This window comes from Schistocerca americana, chromosome 6, assembly GCF_021461395.2.
Source record: "Schistocerca americana isolate TAMUIC-IGC-003095 chromosome 6, iqSchAmer2.1, whole genome shotgun sequence".
Classification (NCBI taxonomy): domain Eukaryota; kingdom Metazoa; phylum Arthropoda; class Insecta; order Orthoptera; family Acrididae; genus Schistocerca; species Schistocerca americana.
In genome coordinates this window covers 473,192,034-473,212,930 of record NC_060124.1, presented here as the reverse complement: position 1 = coordinate 473,212,930, position 20,897 = coordinate 473,192,034, and positions in this window count along the sequence as shown.

Here is a 20,897-nt window from a genome sequence, read left to right as displayed (position 1 = left end):
GGAGGACCACAGGCAGCTTCTGAAATCTCGTTAAGCAGGACAGAGCGGATCAGGTTGTGGAAAGGGGCCAAGATCAGTTACTGCTAGTTACACAAGATCACACAACTTTATTCCTCCGAAACCAATGCACAGTTTTCTCTTTAAAACAACAAGGATCAATTCACGCTTGAGGGCCCAAGTAACTACTTAATAATAAAGTTTAAATAATTCCTTTCAAAAATACAAGGATTTAGAGAAACGGCTGAAGGCCTTATTTAAGCGAAATTAAAATATCTTCTCGGATAAAGGCCCGAATAATATTTCAGATCAGCAAAGGAAATTGTTTAAAAGGCAAGCATTTACAAATTTCGGCTAAAAGCCATATTAAGGAAAATTCAAATTAATTCCTCAGCTGAAAGCCCAATAATATTTCAACATAATGAAAGGCAACCTTTAAAGACAAGCATTTACACAGTGCAACAGAAAACCATCTTAAGAAAACTTGAAATATCTTGACGGCTGAAGGCCCAAACAAATATTCAAAATAATTAAAGGCAAACCTTAAGATAAGCATTTACACAGTATTGCTGAAGCCCATTTTAAGAATTCAAGATAATTAAAGAGAAACCTTACAGAGAGGAATTTACACTCTACGGCTGAAAGCCACAGATTTTAAAACAAATGCGGCTGAAGGCCTAATTACAGAATGAACAAGAACTTAGAATAAAACACGGCTGAAGGCCTAATCTTAAAATACTTCACATAAGGATCGGCTGAAGGCCATATACCGAACGTAGAACAGACCAAATTAATACATGGTTAAAGGCCTGGCACAGTACTTGGGACAAAAGAAAATCACAATCTTAAACAACAGAACAGTGGTGTTCAGAAGTGTTCCAACTGTCAGACTAGGGAGGAAACTCTAACAACAGTTTAGGTGGGACAGGAAGCCAAGCGTAACACTAAATGATCGGGTGGTAGCACGACCTAGGGACAGCTGAAGTATCAACCAACAAACTAATCAATTCCCTTCCACCCGACCAATGGGACGACAACAAAAATATCAGCGAGGACGACGATCACAGCAGGACTATGTCTTAATAATTGGCGTCTAAACACATTCAAGGCACAATAACCACTCAAAGAAAAAGGGAGAACAACATTAAGCTGTCGAACTACACCTCGTGCCGGACAGCATCAACACGGCGAGGAAAACACACTGCCAGAAAACTACACTAACGACCAGGGCCGGGAACTGGAATGTTAACGGCCACAAGGCATAAGATATCGCTGGTGCACTTCACTAATAAATTATAATCATTCCAAAAGTTAAACACAATACAGGGAGACGGCTGCAAAATTTTGCCGAGTCCAGCACACCGTCACGTTGCTGCTTGCGGGAACAGCCCAGGAAGCAACCAGCAGCAGTCAACGAAGAGATGTCACAGCAGATGCGGTTTCATAACAGGTTCACTGATTACTCAACTCCAGTATGCAGGTTCGGTGGGCGTCGAACTTCGCAGCTCTCGCAGCTAGTGCGACACAACTCCGCCCGGACGCGCACACCACCAGCGGCCCTGGGCTGACCTCACGCCATGGAGACTTCCTCGCTGCTCCAATCGCAACTGACCAACTGGCTACTCCAGTACGCAGAGAGCATTCATCTGCTCAGCGAAAATCACAGAAGCTACACACAGTTCCATTTAAACACTTGCACCAAGAACTCCGACAATCCTAAAACCAGTCACCGTGGAACAACAAGGAGAAATGACAAGTCACACACACACAGAGTTTCCATACGCTTTCGGCGACCAAATACACGTCGCCCGATGAGACGACCGACAGAACGACCGACCAAGGTCGTCCCCACTCAAGTTATGAGTGTCGGCAATGGTCAGGCGAGTCTTGGCTGTCCGGAGCTCACTACAGCTCCAACCCGACCCAACTCGATGTCCGTTCGGAACTCGGAGACACGGCGACCCGGTCACACTGACTCGGACCCAACCATGCAGGGGTAACTCTTGGCGATTGGCCACGACATCTCTGCAGAAGGAAGGAACCGTCCCACGTCCGGCAAGATAACCAACTGACGAGGCCCAGAAACGGTCGAAAGACCAAATACACGTGGCCAATGAGACGACCAACCAGCGGTCGTTCGCACTCCAAGCTCCTTCCGTCGGACAGTTCATGTGCGTCACCAGCGGTCGGCTAGTACTGGCTGTCCGCGCCTCACTGGCTCTCCGTCCCCGACTCAACTCCCGACACACGACGAGCCGGAAATACTAGCGGTCGCTTCAAAGATAATACAACAGTATTCTTATCGATAAGCGCTGCTGCTGCCACTCACAGGCAGGTAAGACAGGAACTTAGTGACGTCAGTAAATGGAATAAGTAAACGAGGCGGCAGTACCGTAAAGAGAAGATGACAAACAAACGGCATGAACACGACCCGAGCACGGTTCAGATTCGTTCGCTGAATGGTCGTTGATAAGAGACTTGGTAGCCCCTTGGTTCATCTGAGCGGACAGTTGCTCAATATTTGAACGTCTATTCGCCCCTACACAACTCCGCAGTCGACGTTCACCCCTGCCTTACATGCCCCGTGATGTATCATAGTAGTCTCGGAGCCTGTTTTGGTTAGCTGCTTTATATACCTGTGGTATCGTAGCCTAGCGATACTGCCCGAGCTGGTGCCTCGAAGATTTCTGCGGGCGCCGCTAGAGGCACTTTGAACATCGAAACCGATGTAGAACCTACAGGTCACCGACCAACGAAGACCGGGAGGACGGTCTTACAAGCAGCGGGCACCTAGGTACCAGTCTTGTAGTTCAAGGTTACTTCTCTTCGAGATTACTCCCATGTCCCTAGTTGGTACCAAATGTTACACTGAGCTGTTGATAACTCTACCGGCAAACATTCAGTTACTTAGACGGAAGCTCTTGAGGGCGAGGTCGCAAAAGGACAATGATGTTTACGGCATTCGAAATGGTTCAAACGGCTGTGAGCACTATGGGACTTAACTTCAGAGGAGAGGTCATCAGTCCCCTAGAACTACTTCAACCTAACCTAAGGACATCACACACATCCATGTCCGAGGCAGGATTCGAACCTGCGACCATAGCGGTGGCGCGGTTCCAGACTCTAGCGCCTAGAACCGCTCGGTCACACCGGCCGGCCACAGCATACGAAGTCCGGTATGTTATCTGCCATGTAGCCACAAAGTTGGCTGCTAATGGCTACAGGATGCGGGACTGGAAGTACCCAATGGTGGGCACAGCATGATGCTACGGAGTGTAGTTGAACAGCCTAGTCGATGAATAACTCACTACATTGCTGCAGTGCCAGTAATGTTGTTACAAAGCAGTGTAAATGATAAACAAAGCAAATATTATATCTACATCAAAGTTGCCGAGCCGGCCGGGGTGACCGAGCGGTTCTAGGCGCTACAGTCTGGACCCACGCGACCGCTACGGTCGCAGGTTCGAATCCTGCCTCGGGCATGAATGTGTGTGATGTCCTTAGGTTAGTTAGGTTTAAGTAGTTCTAAGTTCTAGGGGACTGATGACCTGAGAAGTTCAGTCCCATAGTGCTCAGAGCCATTTGAACCATTTGAACAGTTGCCGAAGTTGAACCCAAGGAATTTCTAAGAGTGAGGAAGAAGTGGTGGATGAAATATTAGCGTTTCTGCACGTTGAGTCAGTCGGATGTATGCTGTCGTATACGCTCGAATGTGTGGACAATGTATATAGGGTGTACAATGCTGACGATACGTGCTAAACAAAAAATTGTTCAAATGGCTCTGAGCACTGTGGGACTTAACATCTATGGTCATCAGTCCCCTATAACTTTGAACTACTTAAACCTAACTAACGTAAGGACATCACACACATCCATGCGCGAGGCAGAATTCGAACCTGCTACCGCAGCGGTCACGCTGTTCCAGACTGAAGCGCCTAGAACCGCACGGCCACACCGGCCGGCACGTGCTTAACAAGTGAAAGTGATTCTGAAACAAGGTGTCGAGAGATGTTGTTCAGCACCTTGTCGGACAGATAGCCGCAAATCCTGTCTGCAGTGAAACTAATAAAGGACAATCGTTGTCCAAGGAGCGGGTACTAAACGTAATAAAGGACATGCAAGATCATCTGCAGCATACTAAGAGGAAGAATTATGAACATATTTCGAATAAGCCATCAGCAATATGACCGTATAGGACTTAAGGAAAACTACGGATGTCCAGGAGCTGGCCAGGCGCACTTGTTACAAAAACTGGTGTTTCCACGTTTAAAGGATGCTCAGTACAATTCACAGGATGTGCATCAGGAATCTACTACGTTATGAACATCAAATTGGGTGCGACTTACATTACAGTGATTTCAAATGAAACAATGGATGGTTGGCGTAACTTCAAACAGTGTTACAGAACTGGAAGATGTAAGATAATGAAATTCCAAACAAAGCGACAACCTGACGATGTACAGCAAACTGCGGAATCGGCCCGAAAATTTGTACGTGAGATAAACAAACTTACCCCATCGATCGGTAAGGAATTTCTTTTCGGCTCCAACCAATCGGGATTGGAAAAGGAAATGCATGTGAAAATAGCTCTGAAAATTAGAGGTACCAAGAGAGTTGTATCAAGATCAGCTAACATCAACGCCATAAACATTCGTAAATAATTATGCCGACTGTTAATGTTAATGATAAATTGGCCTGAAGATTATTTATTGTGCTGCGAAAAAAAAATTGTTCAAATGGCTCTGATCACTATGGGACTTAACTTCTGATGTCATCAGTCCCCTAGAACTTTGAACCACTTAAACCTAACTAACCTAAGGACATCACAGACATCCATGCCCGAGACAGGATTCGAACCTGCGACCGTAGCGGTCACGCGGTTCCAGACTGTAGCGCCTAGAACCGCTCGGCGACCCCGGCCGGCCAACGGCACTATTGCCAGTGTGAGTAATGATACATGCAGCAGATATCGCATGTCACCGTAAATACATGAGTGCTCTTAGACTTCGGTAGCAGGTGTGGTGGGTGCCATATGACGGCCTAACATTTTTAAGTTGGGAAGCAGCAGGGGAATGTGAAACCGTGGACTACGGGGAAGAATGTTTGACTGGTAATACAATCGTCCTCGATCTCGGGTTCGAACAATCTACTGCTTAAATTTTGATTAAAAAGTGAAGTTGACAAAGCGGGAGAAACGGAGATATATACGTGCGTATTATGAAGCCCTTTCCTAAGAAATATTTCTCTCCTTTACACCTCCTCTGTGTTACCACAGAAGACGTGCCACTGATCTCATTTGTACTAAGACTGCAGCACACGTGAGGTGCCTATTTGCTTCCACCACCCTGAGTGGAATGCTTTAGTTCTAATAACTGTTCACCAACCTGCAGTGTTCTAGGGTTGTCCCCGGCGCAGAAAACAGCGTAGGTCGTGAATCCGTTATCTTGAGCCAGTAAGAGACTCTTAGCGAGGAACTGTTACTTTAGAAATAATTAAATTTCCAATCAGTTTGCGTGTACGGGATGCCACTAGCTTTTAATTAGCAGAACTCGAGAAACTGCACAATTACATTCACTTTATAGTCACAAAAAGTTTCTATTCTTCAACAACTTAATGAACTGCGTATTTCCGAAATTACTGTCACACTGTTCTCATCTATAGATTCTAAATAACCATACATTGCTAATTAAGTCTAAAGTAGCACACTTTTCGTTTCGCAGTTGTTTATTATTAAGTACGCTGTTAAATACGCTGTTTAGTTTGTCTAATATTAATAATAGGAGATCGTCATTTTGGCTCGTAATTTCCGAATGCACCACAATTTACGTGGCATTTCTCACGATACTCGTACAGGACAAACCATCTGTCATGGGTACCTCACACCACATTACATCATCTTGCAACTGTTGCCTTCTCAACTGCTCTAAGAAGAGCTTCTTGTACCTCAATCGGCAGCAGAAAACTTCCGGCATAAGAAGCCACACTCGTTCTGCCAACGGCCTTGTCAAAGACGGCGTAGGAGTGGACAGAGGTTCAGGACCCCCTCTTGCCTTTGGAGTGGGAAACTGTTCCTAAAAGGCGGAAGAATTGGCAATTATCAGCGGCATGAGGATCCAGTAGACAATGGAAACCACTCCATTAAAGACACATAATGTATATTCGTAGCAACATCAATAGTTCATACTTGAAAGGAGAGACAGCATTGGTCGTATATTTTTGTTTATTATCGCAAAATCGATTTTCGGTCACTTAGTGACCATCTTCAGTGCTGTAATATATAACTTAAATTAGTAAGCACTGGTGTCAATAAGCTTACGGCGATCACATAGACACTCTGCATCTGCGAAACCACTGCTAGCCAATTTAGTTCAAAATCTGACCTGAATTAAATGTGTTCAACTAAAAGACAAAATGCCCACATGTGGTCATTTTGTTCCAAGACGCAAATTTCCTTCCAAGAACCAGGTAACCACAGGCGGACGTGTAAACAAATTCATAAAAAATGTAAAATAGCATGGTCAGAATAACTAATGGTATCACATATAATAAAATATAAAAGGTTGAAATAAACGAATTCAACAAGGCGTTCAGTGTGTTAACTGATTACGTAATACACTCCTGGAAATGGAAAAAAGAACACATTGACACCGGTGTGTCAGACCCACCATACTTGCTCCGGACACTGCGAGAGGGCTGTACAAGCAATGATCACACGCACGGCACAGCGGACGCACCAGGAACCGCGGTGTTGGCCGTCGAATGGCGCTAGCTGCGCAGCATTTGTGCACCACCGCCGTCAGTGTCAGCCAGTTTGCCGTGGCATACGGAGCTCCATCGCAGTCTTTAACACTGGTAGCATGCCGCGACAGCGTGGACGTGAACCGTATGTGCAGTTGACGGACTTTGAGCGAGGGCGTATAGTGGGCATGCGGGAGGCAGGGTGGACGTACCGCCGAATTGCTCAACACGTGGGGCATGAGGTCTCCACAGTACATCGATGTTGTCGCCAGTGGTCGGCAAAAGGTACACGTGGCCGTCGATCTGGGACCGGACCGCAGCGACGCACGGATGCACGCCAAGACCGTAGGATCCTACGCAGTGCCGTAGGGAACCGCACCACCACTTCCCAGCAAATTAGGGACACTGTTGCTCCTGGGGTATCGGCGAGGACCATTCGCAACCGTCTCCATGAAGCTGGGCTACGGTCCCGCACACCGTTAGGCCGTCTTCCGCTCACGCCCCAACATCGTGCAGCCCGCCTCCAGTGGTGTCGCGACAGGCGTGAATGGAGGGACGAATGGAGACGTGTCGTCTTCAGCGATGAGAGTCGCTTCTGCCTTGGTGCCAATGATGGTCGTATGCGTGTTTGGCGCCGTGCAGGTGAGCGCCACAATCAGGACTGCATACGACCGAGGCACACAGGGCCAACACCCGGCATCATGGGGTGGGGAGCGATCTCCTACACTGGCCGTACACCACTGGTGATCGTCGAGGGGACACTGAATAGTTCACGGTACATCCAAACCGTCATCGAACCCATCGTTCTACCATTCCTAGACCGGCAAGGGAACTTGCTGTTCCAACAGGACAATGCACGTCCGCATGTATCCCGTGCCACCCAACGTGCTCTAGAAGGTGTAAGTCAACTACCCTGGCCAGCAAGATCTCCGGATCTGTCCCCCATTGAGCATGTTTGGGACTGGATGAAGCGTCGTCTCACGCGGTCTGCACGTCCAGCACGAACGCTGGTCCAACTGAGGCGCCAGGTGGAAATGGCATGGCAAGGCGTTCCACAGGACTACATCCAGCATCTCTACGATCGTCTCCATGGGAGAATAGCAGCCTGCATTGCTGCGAAAGGTGGATATACACTGTACTAGTGCCGACATTGTGCATGCTCTGTTGCCTGTGTCTATGTGCCTGTGGTTCTGTCAGTGTGATCATGTGATGTATCTGACCCCAGGAATGTGTCAATAAAGTTTTCCCTTCCTGGGACAATGAATTCACGGTGTTCTTATTTCAATTTCCAGGACTGTAGTTAAAGAAAGTATCACTACTGATAACCGATACAAGAGCGTATCGAGAAAGCAACGTCTATTCTGAGCATTACTTAACAATTTCTGAAATGAATATTTTAACAAGATGGAGAAGGAGTAACAACGCTTTTAAAACAGAGAAAAACAGGGAAAGTACATTTATTACAGTATAAAAACGTAGAAACCTTATACGAAAAGAGAATAAACGAAGATTTGCTGATGAAATCCGCCACTGAAGATACTACTGAAGAATGGGAGATTGTAATTAGTTATGTTGAGAAGTTAGCTCTGAAGCACTGGATACAAGATATCAAGAAATAAAGAAATAATAAGAAGGGAATAATATTATGGAACGGAGAATTAGAAACAGTAATAAGAGAGAAAAAGGAAGCGTATCTAAAAATACTAGCAGAGAAAAACTAGAAATAAGAGCAGAATGTAATCGAAAAAGGGCAGTTGCTCAACAGGAATGAAGGAAGCCACTGAGCAAGCTGGCACAGGTACATAAGTAATCTTCAGAATGATATTCGTGGAAAACAAACAGTTGCCCACGCAGCAATCACACATTTAAACAGACAAGAAAAAGATAACTTAATCGTTAACACTATCAAATAAAAATGGGAAGAACATAATAAAAATTGTGGTATGACCAAAACTTTATGGAACAAGCATAAATTAATGAAGTTGGGAAACGGGTGTATGCACTGATGTTAGCAGATTTAGAAGAAGCTTTAAAAACAATGAAAAACAGAAAGGCACCTGGTATCGATGGAATTAACAGTGAGTTACTAAAATACGACGGAATTCTCATTTAACTAAGATTTTTACATTTCCTACATTTATGCCTGGAGAAAGTGAGAATACCGGGAATCTGATCAGCAGCTGTTTTTAAGCAAAGTTGTCGAAAAGACTGTAATAATTATAGGGTAATAAATATTTTAACAGCCGAACATAAAGCATACACAAAAATTTTAACACTAAGTGTAAGGTCAATAACCGAAACTGAAGACCAGAATGGATTTAAATTTGGACGAAAAACAATGGATAATATATTTACTTTGCAGATATTGATAAATAAAAGAAGAGACTTTAACTGTGAGACATACATAGCTTTTCTTCACTACGTCAAGGCATTTGACAGATTAAACAGGACAAAAATCTGGTCAGAAGAAAACGCAATTAGATAACATTTGTGATGGGTCTTATACAATGAAACTAAATTTGTAATAAATGAAGGGAACGTAATAAGTGAGAACGGCATTATAGCTAACCAGGGAGAAAACAAGACTGCAGTCTTCCTCCCACTTTATTCAGTTTGTAAATAGATGAGAGATTAAAAGATTTTGTGAGGAAATCAAAAAGCAACTAACTAATAATAATAGATAATGCCCATTATATAAAAACGTTAATGTATGCTGACGAGCAAGTGCGTAAAAGCCACTCCAGAAGAAGTCTTACAAATTAATATTTCCAAATTAAATCAAGTCGGCCAAAATTATATTTTCAAATTACCTACAGAATACACTAAAGTAATGGCATGCTGAGGGACATAACAGATGTGCTCAAAACTAGTGATATAAAATTATCGAGTAAATAGGTTATTATTGTGGTGTCACCGCCAGACACCACACTTGCTAGGTGGTAGCTTAAATCGGCCGCGGTCCATTTAGTACATGTCGGACCCGCGTGTCCCCACTGTGTGATCGCAGACCGAGCGCCACCACAAGGCAGGTCTCGAGATACGGACGAGCACTCGCCCCAGTTGTACGACGACATTGCTAGCGACTACACTGACGACGCCTTTCTCTCATTTGCCGAGAGACAGAATAGCCTTCAGCTAAGTCCATGGCTACGACCTAGCAAGGCGCCATTAACCGTATCTGAAGATAGTCTTATTTGTATTATCAAGAGCGATGTACCACAAGGATAAATAAAAGATAAGTATTCGAGGAGCTGCATACTTTTCTTATTAGAATTCACTACTTATCCTGTTCCAGACTTGACGCCAGTCGGCGTGTGTGTACGCGTGCCTTTCGGCTCCCTTCTCAGTGTGGCGTAGCTAGCTTGTTACGCCACAACAATTATAGTTATCTGGGCTGCGCCATTTCTTTTGATTACGAAAACTGTATAAACACCAAAACGACAAAATTTCAGGGTGTTTAGCGTTCCGGTGCTAATTTACGAATGTGAGGCTTGGATAGCAAATAAGGAAGACAGAAATCGAGTAATGACGTCAGAAACTGATTCTTCGTATCGGTTAAAGAATGTGAACTGGAAGATAAAACAAGAAACAAAGGTATTAGAAATGAGCTTAAAATATTTGCAATGACGGAAAAAATCGACGCATTTATGCAGAATGAGAGCAATGTGTAGGCAGAGTGCAACAAGGCAGGTATCGAAAAAGGGTAAGAGTGTCGGTCGGCCCAGGGTGCGATGGAGTTCAGACGCTAAAGCCGCACAGGTCACTCGAATCCAATCCACGAATGTAGGTAATGATGCTTTAATACTCCCACTCGAGTTTAACTAGATCCAGATTCGTTGTTCAGAAAGTGTTAGTGCACCTGCCGACCGAAAATGAGGACATACTAATTCATAACAAGAGGCAAAAAGCGGAGCACCGACACTTGCTGCTAGGTTTTACAGCTGACCTTCAACACAAAAGGTATGTAATATATTGTACACAAATAGACGGAAAGAGCCATTATTGTAAGATTACACGACTAAGGAATAACCACTGGAAGTAGTCACATCTATATCTGAGAGTTTAAATACTGAGGGATTTAAAGTGGAATGACCAAATAAAACTAAGCACAGCAAGTGGATATGCCACACAGATTCATAGGAAGAATCCGCAGGTAGTTCAACACGAAATACCCTTACGAAAAAAAAAATCACAACGTCAAAAGTAGTTAATGTAGAGTAATGAAATTTCGCGAATACATCTGTACAGGTAACATATTTAAGTGATTAGTATTGCAGGTTAACCTAAGGCGAGATAAGCGATTGCAAATGTGAAATGCTAGTACGATAATATCTACTGTAATTGCCAGAAATTTGAATGCAAGCATGCAAACGTGCATGCATTTTATTGCACAGTAGTCGGATGAGATTTTGTGGGATGGAGTTCCATACCTGTTGCACTTGGTCTATCAGTACAAGGACGGTTAATGTTGGTTGTGGATGCACTGGATTCGTCGCGCCAGCCACTGTGGCCGTGCGGTTCTGGGCGCTTCAGTCCGGAACCGCGCTGCTGCTACTGTCGCAGGTTCGAATCCAGCCTCGGACATGGATGTGTGTGATGTCCTTAGGTTAGTTAGGTTTAAGTAGTTCTAAATCTAGGGGACTGATGACCTCTGATGTTAAGTCCCATAGTGCTCAGAACCATTTTAACCATTTTTTTGGAGTCGTCGTCCGACTATGTTCCGTATGTGCTCGATTGGAGACCGATCTGGTGATCGGGCAGGCCAAGGAAACATGGCCATTCTCTGTAGAGCATTTTGGGTTACAACAGCGGTGTGTGAGTGAGCGTTATCCAGTTGGAAAACACCTCCTGGAATGCGGTTTATCAGTGGCGACGTAGCAGGTCGAGTCACCACACCGACGTACAAATTTGCAATCAGGATGCGTGGATTAACCACAAGAGTGCTACTGCTGTCTACCGAAATCGCAGCGCAGACCATAACTCCAGGTGTGTCTCCAGTGTGTGTAGCACGCAGACAAGTTGGCTATAGGCGCTCAACTGATCCCCTAAACAACACACGGCTATCACTGAAAAAGAGGCAGAACCAGCCTTCATCATAAAACACAACAGACCTCCACCCTGCCATCAAATGAGCTGTCCCTTTGCACCACTGAAGTCGTAAATGGCGGAGGTTTGCGATCCGTAGAATGCTTGCTACAGGGCGACTGTCTCGAAGCTTTCCTTGACCTAACGGCATTGTAACCATTCGTTATGTCACCCCCATGAACCATGGACCTTGCTGTTGATGGGGAGGGTTGCGTGCCTCAGCGATACAGATGGCCGTACCGTGGGTGCAACCACAACGGAGGGGTATCTGTTGAGAGGCCAGACAAACGTGTGGTTCCTGAAGAGGGGCAGCAGCCCTTTCAGTAGTTGCAGGGGCAACAGTCTGGATGATTGACTGATCTGGTCTTGCAACACTAACCAAAACGGCCTTGCTGTGCTGGTACTGCGAAAGGCTGAAAGCAAGGGGAAACTACAGCCGTAATTTTTCCCGAGGGCATTCAGCTTTGCTGTATGGTTTACTGATGATGGCGTCCTCTTGGGTAAAATATTCCGGAGGTAAAATAGTCCCCCATTCGGATGCCCGGGTGGGGACTACTCAAGAGGACGTCGTTATCAGGAGAAAGAAAACTGGCGTTCTACGGATCGGAGCGTGGAAAGTCAGATCCCTTAATCGGGCAGGTCGGTTAGAAAATTTAACAAAAATGGATAGGTTGAAGTTAGATATAGTGGGAATTAGTGAAGTTCGGTGGCAGGAGGAACAAGACTTTTGGTCAGGTGAATAGAAGGTTATAAATACAAAATCAAATAGGGGTAATGCAGGAGTAGGTTTAATAATGAATAAAAAAGTAGGAGAGCGGGTAAGCTACTACCAACAGCATAGTGAACGCATTATTGTGGCCAAGATAGACACGAAGCCCATGCCTACTACAGTAGTACAAGTTTATATGCCAACTAGCTCTGCAGATGATGAAGAAATAGATGAAATGTATGATGAGATAAAAGAAATTATTCAGGTAGTGAAGGGAGACGAAAATTTAATAGTCATGGGTGACTGGAATTCGAGAGTAGGAAAAGGGAGAGAAGGAAACATAGTGGGTGAATATGGATTGGGGGAGAGAAATGAAAGAGGAAGCCATCTGGTAGAATTTTGCACAGAGCATAACTTAATCATAGCTAACACTTGGTTCAAGAATCATAAAAGAAGGTTGTATTCATGGAAGAATCCTGGAGATACTACAAGGTATCAGATAAATGATATAATGGCAAGACAGAGATTTAGGAACAAGGTTTTAAATTGTAAGAGATTTCCAGGGGCAGATGTGGACTCTGACCACAATCTATTGGTTATGAACTGTAGATTAAAACTGAAGAAACTGCAAAAAGGTGAGAAGTTAAGGAGATGGGACCTGGATAACCGGACTAAACCAGAGGTTGTACAGAGTCTCAGGGAGAGCATAAGGGAACAATTGACAGGAATGGGGGAAAGAAATACAGTAGAAGAAGAATGGGTAGCTCTGAGGGATGAAGTAGTGAAGACAGCAGAGGACCAAGTAGGTAAAAAGACGAGGGCTAGTAGAAATTCTTGGGTAACTGAAGAAATATTGAAATTAATTGATGAAAGGAGAAAATATAAAAATGCAGTAAATGAAGCAGGCAAAAAGGAATACAAAAGTCTCAAAAATGATATCGACAGGAAGTGCAAAATGACTAAGCAGGGATGGCTAGAGGACAAATGTAAGGATGTAGAGGCTTATCTCACTGGGAGTAAGATAGATACTGCCTACAGGAAAATTAAAGAGACCTTTGGAGAGAAGAGAACCATTTGCATGAATATCAAGAGCTCAGATGGGAACCCAGTTCTAAGCAAAGAAGGGAAAGCAGAAAGGTGGAAGGAGTATATAGAGGGTCTATACAGGGGCGATGTTCTTGAGGACAATATTATGGAAATGGAGAGGAGGTAGATGAAGATGAAATGGGAGATATGATACTGCGTGAAGAGCTTGACAGAGCACTGAAAGACCTAAGTCGAAACAAGGCCCCCGGAGTAGACAACATTCCATTGGAACTACTGACGGCCTTGGGAGAGCCAGTCCTGACAAAACTCTACCATCTGTTGAGCAAGATGTATGAGACAGGCGAAATACCCTCAGACTTCAAGAAGAATATAATAATTCCAATCCCAAAGAAAGCAGGTGTTGACAGATGTGAAAATTACCGAACTATCAGTTTAATAAGTCACAGCTGCAAAATACTAACGCGAATTCTTTACAGACGAATGGAAAAACTGGTAAAGCGACCTCGGCGAAGATCTGTTTGGATTCCGCAGAAATGTTGGAACACCTGAGGCAATACTGACCCTACGACTTACCTTAGAAGCTAGATTAAGGAAAGGCAAACCTACATTTCTAGCATTTGTAGACTTAGAGAAAGCTTTTGACAATGTTGACTGGAATACTGTCTTTCAAATTCTAAAGGTGGCAGGGGTAAAATACTGGGAGCGAAAGGCTATTTACAATTTGTACAGAAACCAGATGGCAATTATAAGAGTCGAGGGGCATGAAAGGGAAGCAGTGGTTGGGAAGGGAGTGAGACAGGGTTGTAGCCTCTCCCCGATGTTATTAAATCTGTATATTGAGCAAGCAGTAAAGGAAACACAAGAAAAATTCGGAGTAGGTATTAAAGTCCATGGAGAAGAAATAAAATCGTTGAGGTTCGCCGATGACATTGTAATTCTGTCAGAGACAGGAAAGGACTTGGAAGAGCAGTTGACCGGATGGACAGTGTCTTGAAAGGAGGATATAAGATGAACATCAACAAAAGCAAAACGAGGATAATGGAATGTAGTCGACTTAAGTCGGATGATGCTGAGGGAATTAGGTTAGGGAATGAGACACTTAAAGTAGTAAAGGAGTTTTGCTATTTGGGGAGCAAAATAACTGATGATGGTCGAAGTAGAGAGGATATAAAATGTAGACTGGCAATGGCAAGGAAAGCGCTTCTGATGAAGAGAAATTTGTTAACATCGAGTAGAGATTTAAGTGTCAGGAAGTCGTTTCTGAAAGTATTTGTATGGAGTGTAGCCATGTATGGAAGTGAAACATGGACGATAAATAGTTTGGACAAGAAGAGAATAGAAGCTTTCGAAATGTGGTGCTACAGAAGAATGCTGAAGATTAGATGGGTAGATCACATAACTAATGAGGAGGTATTGAATACAATTGGGGAGAAGAGGAGTTTGTGGAACAACTTGACCAGAAGAAGGGACAGGTTGGTAGGACATGTTCTGAGGCATCAAGGGATCACAAATTTAGCATTGGAGGGCAACGTGGAGGGTAAAAATCGTAGAGGCAGACCTAGAGATGAATACACTAAGCAGATTCAGAAGGATGTAGGTTGCAGTAAGTACTGGGAGATGAAGAAGCTTGCACAGGATAGAGTAGTATGGCGAGCTGCACCAAACCAGTCTCAGGACTGAAGACAACAACAACAACAACAACAACACTGTGGTGCTGGTCAAATCGCTGCTGCAGATGCAGTACGATGAGCCAAGGCCATATGCCTAACAGGTTATCTTCCCTCTCTGTAGTACCATGTGGCCATCTGAAGCCTGGTCTTCTTGCGACCGTCCGATGTCGTGACCACCACTACCAGCAATCATGCACAGTGGCTGTATTCTTGTCAAGTCTGTGGTGTCACCGCCAGACACCACACTTGCTAGGTGGTAGCCTTTAAATCGGCCGCGGTCCATTAGAATACGTCGGACCCGCGTGTCGCCACTGTCAGTGATAGCAGACCGAGCGCCACCACACGGCAGGTCTAGAGAGACGGACTGGCATTCGCCCAGTTGGACAGCCGACAGTTCACTGACAAATACACTCTCATTTGCCGAGACGATAGTTAGCATAGCCTTCAGCTACATTTGCTATGACATAGCAAGGCGCCGTATTCAATTGATATTGACATTCTATTAATGTATCATCAAGAGCGATGTTCTACAAATGTGGATTGAAGTTAAGTATTCCAGAAGCTACGTACTTTTCTTTATAGCATTCATTACGTATCCTGTTTCAGACCTCACGCCAGCCTGCGTGAGTTTAAGCGCGTGCCTTTCGGCTTCCTCTCATTGTGTCTAGGCTGTCTTGTCTAGACACAACAAAGTCTTTCTGCAATATCATATTGGGACCATCCAGCTTGTCGTAGCCCCATTAGACGACCCCGTTCAAACGCAGTGAGGTTTTGATAACGGTGTCTTTGTCGCCTTAAGGCATTCTTGACTACCACAACTCACTACGTCCCATCTCAAAGGTAACTAACGCTCACGACCGTCAGAGCGTTTATTTAAAGCAAACCTGACTTGCACCCTCAAAGTGGTGCTACTGGCGCCACCCTTAAGCGATGTGGCGCTGATCTCTCTCGACTCGACAGTGATGGGTGTCCCAGTCGAGATGACGGGGAACTGCGTCCGTCGATCACGACAACGCCAGTCTGTAACTATTTTTAAAAAAAATACAGACTCCTGGCGTGGTTTGGTTACTTTCAGATACTGTATCTCGAAAATGATACTACTGTCTCGATGTAGCAGCACCCCGGAGTGTGTGCGCCGCCCTTGGTTTCAATGAAAGCAATTGTGTTCTTTGTCTGTCGATCTTCTTCACTCATAAATGTAGCGACTGCACCACTCGATAACGCAATGCCTCCATTGACCTGAAATAACCAAAAGTCCCTTGCGTGTTCGCGACAGAACTTGCAGTTTACCCGAACTTGCTGACTATAGTTCTTATACCCGGTTTGAGAATGGTCATTAAAACGTTAACAAATAGCGTCTATCACCCAATCCGAGGCCACATTATGAAATTTGCGAGGATATTAAGTTGTTAATTATTATTCCGTCGTCAAGGCGTCGCTACGTCGCATATTCAACAACTACACGACGTAACTCCAGAGATAACATACCACCGGCCAATGTTCAGAATGCTTCGTAATTTTGGTGTAAAGTTATTGCTGTTCACATTTAAGTTATCACTAATTCACTTGGCATTTTTATGTTATCATAAGACTCAGTCAATTTCAGAAGTACTCTTGAAATGTCCATTAAATGATGAAGGCGACACGAAGAATTAAAGCTGACTTAAGGTTTATTGTCTTTCGTAACTATTGTTTGTCCCTAAGCTGAGCACACACACCGATATGTAATTCAGGGAATTAATATGTTAACATCAGTAATTCTGACCTTGACGATAACTTCTGACAACACGGCGAATTTGTAATTTCATCGTGATTGCGTTTAGTTGTAGCCAACTCAAGTCTAATAATCGAGTTTACGTCGGTGATCAGTCTCTTTCTGTGTCCTTCGTTGTTCGTGACCATTAAGTATCACGAAGGCAAAGTCCCATCACAAATCAGTGATCACACGATTCACTTTTCTGTCACATACATCAAAATCCCGTTATTTGTCTCACGGCAAAGACGATCCTATTTTAGTCCACTTCCGACTAATATCCCAGTCTATATCGTAAAACTTTAAACTTCAAATCAGTTTTGAAACAATCTAGCAGCGCTTAATATGCGCACTACTGTTGCCCTAGTACAAGAGAGAACTGAAGTTAATATCCATTACCGACCGAGCGAGGTAGCGCAGTAGTTAGCACACTGGACTCCCATTCGGGAGGACGACGGTTCAATCCCGCGTCCGGCCATCCAGATTTAGGTTTTCCGTGATTTCCCTAAATCGCTCCAGGCAAATGCTGCGATGGTTCCTTTGAAAGGGCACGGCCGACTCCCTACCCCGTCCTTCCCTAATCTGATGAGACCGATGACCTCGCTGTTTGGTCTCTTCCCCCAAACAATCCAATCCATTAACGAGTTACATTGTAGTCACAGCGAACTTGCAGCTCGATGCGGCTACAACTCTCTTCTAGGATAAATGTTATCTTTGATCGATTTATGGTCTGGGCTTTAACCTTCGTAAATAATAATTTTTGAATTCTTTCTTTAAAGTTTCTGTTTTGTTTCACACGGTTTTCTTTGACGATAATCGTTAGTATTTATATAGCATCCCCGTTAATCAAACTGACAAGAGCGTAAATTTTGTTGTCAGTAGCTGCCGTCACTGTCAGGATGACTAATTTTGCTATTTCTTCTGCAACAAAAGGGTGGTCATTATGGGTTCTATATTTGGGATGTTACAGCGACTGGCGAAATTTCACTAGACATCAGGTTTCAGGTGTAGATACATACTTTCGTTTATGTCTAACAACTCCTTGGCGTTGCGATTTTTTCTGTCAGCGTAGTTGCAAACAGCTGCAAAACCGTTCAATGGATGCTTGACTATTGTTCGTCTTCCTGCGACCCTTAGCGAATAGTATTCTGTAATACATTGAACAGTCAAAGAAACCGGTACACCTGCCTAATATCATGTAGGGATCCCTCGAGCACTCGTAAGTGCAGCAACATGACATGGCGTGGACTCGACAAATGTCTGAAATAGTGCTGGAGGGAACTGACACCAAGAATTCTGCAGGGCTGTCCATAAATCCGTAAGACTACGAGGGGGTGGAGATATCTTCTGAACAGCACGTTGCAAGCTATCCCAGATGTGCTCAATAATGTTCATGCCTGAGGAGTTGCTGGCCAACGGAAGCATTTAAACTGAGAAGGGCGTTCCTGGTGCCTCACTGTAGCAATTCAGGATGGTTGGGGTGTCGCATTGTCCTGCTGGAATTGCGCAAGTCCGTCGGAATTCACAATGGACATAAATGGATGCGTGTCACCTGTCAGAGACGTATCTAGACGAATCAGGGGTCCCATATCACTCCAACGGCACACGCCCCACACCATAACATAGTCTCCACCAACTTGAACAGTCCCCAGTTGACATTCAGAATCCATGGATTCATTAGGTTGTCTCCATACGTACACGTCCACCCGCTCGATATAATATGAAACGAGACTTATCCGACGAGGCAACATGTTTCCAGTCGTCAACAGTCGTTTGTCGGTGTTGACGGGCCCAGGCGAGGCATAGAGCTTTTTGTCGAGCAGTTATCAAGGATACACAAATTGGTCTTCGGCTTCGAAAGCCCATTCGATGATGTTTCCATGGATTGTTCGCACACTGATACTTGTTTATGGCCCAGCAATGAAATTTGTAGCAACTTGCGAAAGGGTTGACTTGTCAAGTTGAACGATTCTCTTCAGTCGTCGTTGGTCCCGTTCTCGCAGTATCTTCTTCCGGCAGCAGCGATGTCGGATATTTGATGTTTTACCTGATTCCTGCTAGAGAGCGTTTACCGATTGCCGTAGATCTAATATCGATAAAACTTCCGTAACCTGTTTCTGGGACTGTATTCTTCGTCGAAAACGTTATCTGGAAAAGAATAACGAGATCTGGTAGCAGTCAGACTTTAATTACCAATTTCTTAAAGAAATTTTAAGCAAAGATTTTCACGATAAAATTGATGCGAAACGTTTATTTACATACCCCACAGGCAGAAATTATTAACATTTTCCTACTAATGAAATTTTCTTTTCGTGAAACAGGAGTGTAACAGGTTATTATATTGGCGTAAAGAGTTCTGAGCCAATATCCTGCAGTCTTAAATGCTGTGAACATTCGTTCAGTACAAAACAACATTCCTGTATTCGTATGTAAAGTAACAATTTGTTGCGTACGGACAGAATGCTTGTCAGATTTTTACCAGCTGATTCGAATACAATTATGTATTATACAGAGAATTTAAAAAAATCATCTTTCTAAATATAGTTTATCAAATAAACAAAGCAGGTCTGACAGTTCGCTGATTGTACAGACAAATAGTGACAATAAGTTATTTTTTATTTTATTTTAGCTTTTTTACTTTTTAAGAGTTTATTTGTGTTGATAGCCTGTATTCTTTTCAGGACTTATATTATCATTCCGTTTTAAAGTGTCCTACTTGTTCCTTCATGTAGCTTGATTACTCCAGTTTCTGTAAATACCTTCGTGCCCAAATTTGTTTGTAGGAGGTCAGTTAAATACTAAACAGTAATTTATACTATTTGCTTACAGATAGGCTGTCATACAATGTAGTTTGCAAATACTGAAAATTTCACCAGACTGAATTAGTATGCGTCCGAGTCTGTAGCCGCTTGATTCATTAAGTAAAATATTCAACCGTAATTATGTAGAGCAACAACACAACACAACAATACATGATTTCTTTTGCTACATAGCTGTATGAGGTTGGCGTACATTTTATTTTAAAAGTAGAAGAAATTTCTGCGTCCCTTTAGGTACACAAGTAATTGGAATTTTGAAATTTACGTTTTGATATCATGCATATGCCGTCTTTAGCATTCACTTTGTTATTCTGAAGAATCTATCAAAAGAAACCCTACATCACATCCGCCTGTGTAGAGTTTCAGATTTTCAAGCGCCAATCACGACACAATTATTTTTTGACATAAGAAGGCTACAATATATGCTTAAGTTAAGACTTCATTATATTCTTACAGAGTCCCGATATATACCAAAGAAACGCAAAATCATCAGGACTACGCGAGGAACAACAGAAACAGTGAAATGTTCAGAAGCGTTTAAGTGTATATTAACCGTTTCAACCATCACCTGACACTCCCTAAATTGTGTGTGTGTGTGTGTGTGTGTGTGTGTGTGTGTGTGTGTGTGTGTGTGCGTTCCCACGTACGCGGGCGTCTTTCTCAGTTGTGTCGGACGCCGTCGAATTATTTTTTGAAAAAATTGTAAACCACTCAACACGTTTCAGAAACAGCCGACGTATAATACATTTGGATGCAAGCTTCATTGAACATGGCTATTACTAGCTGACGAATACTAATGCAGAAAAATTATATAATTATGTATGATAACAACAGCGATGGATACAGCGATTGGCCTCACAGGACAACAGAGATGCTTCTTGGAACAAGGAAAAAAATCTATGCGAATAGAGGCAAATATTGTTTGTTAGCGATACTACAGCGATGTTCTCGGTTTGCTCAGATGTATTGCTCAATGACGGTAGTGCACAGACGATTAACGTGAGAATTCTATCAGTACAGCGGAAGTTACCTCATGGTATCTCTGTTGGCATTTTGCGTTACTTTTCATGTTGAGAGAG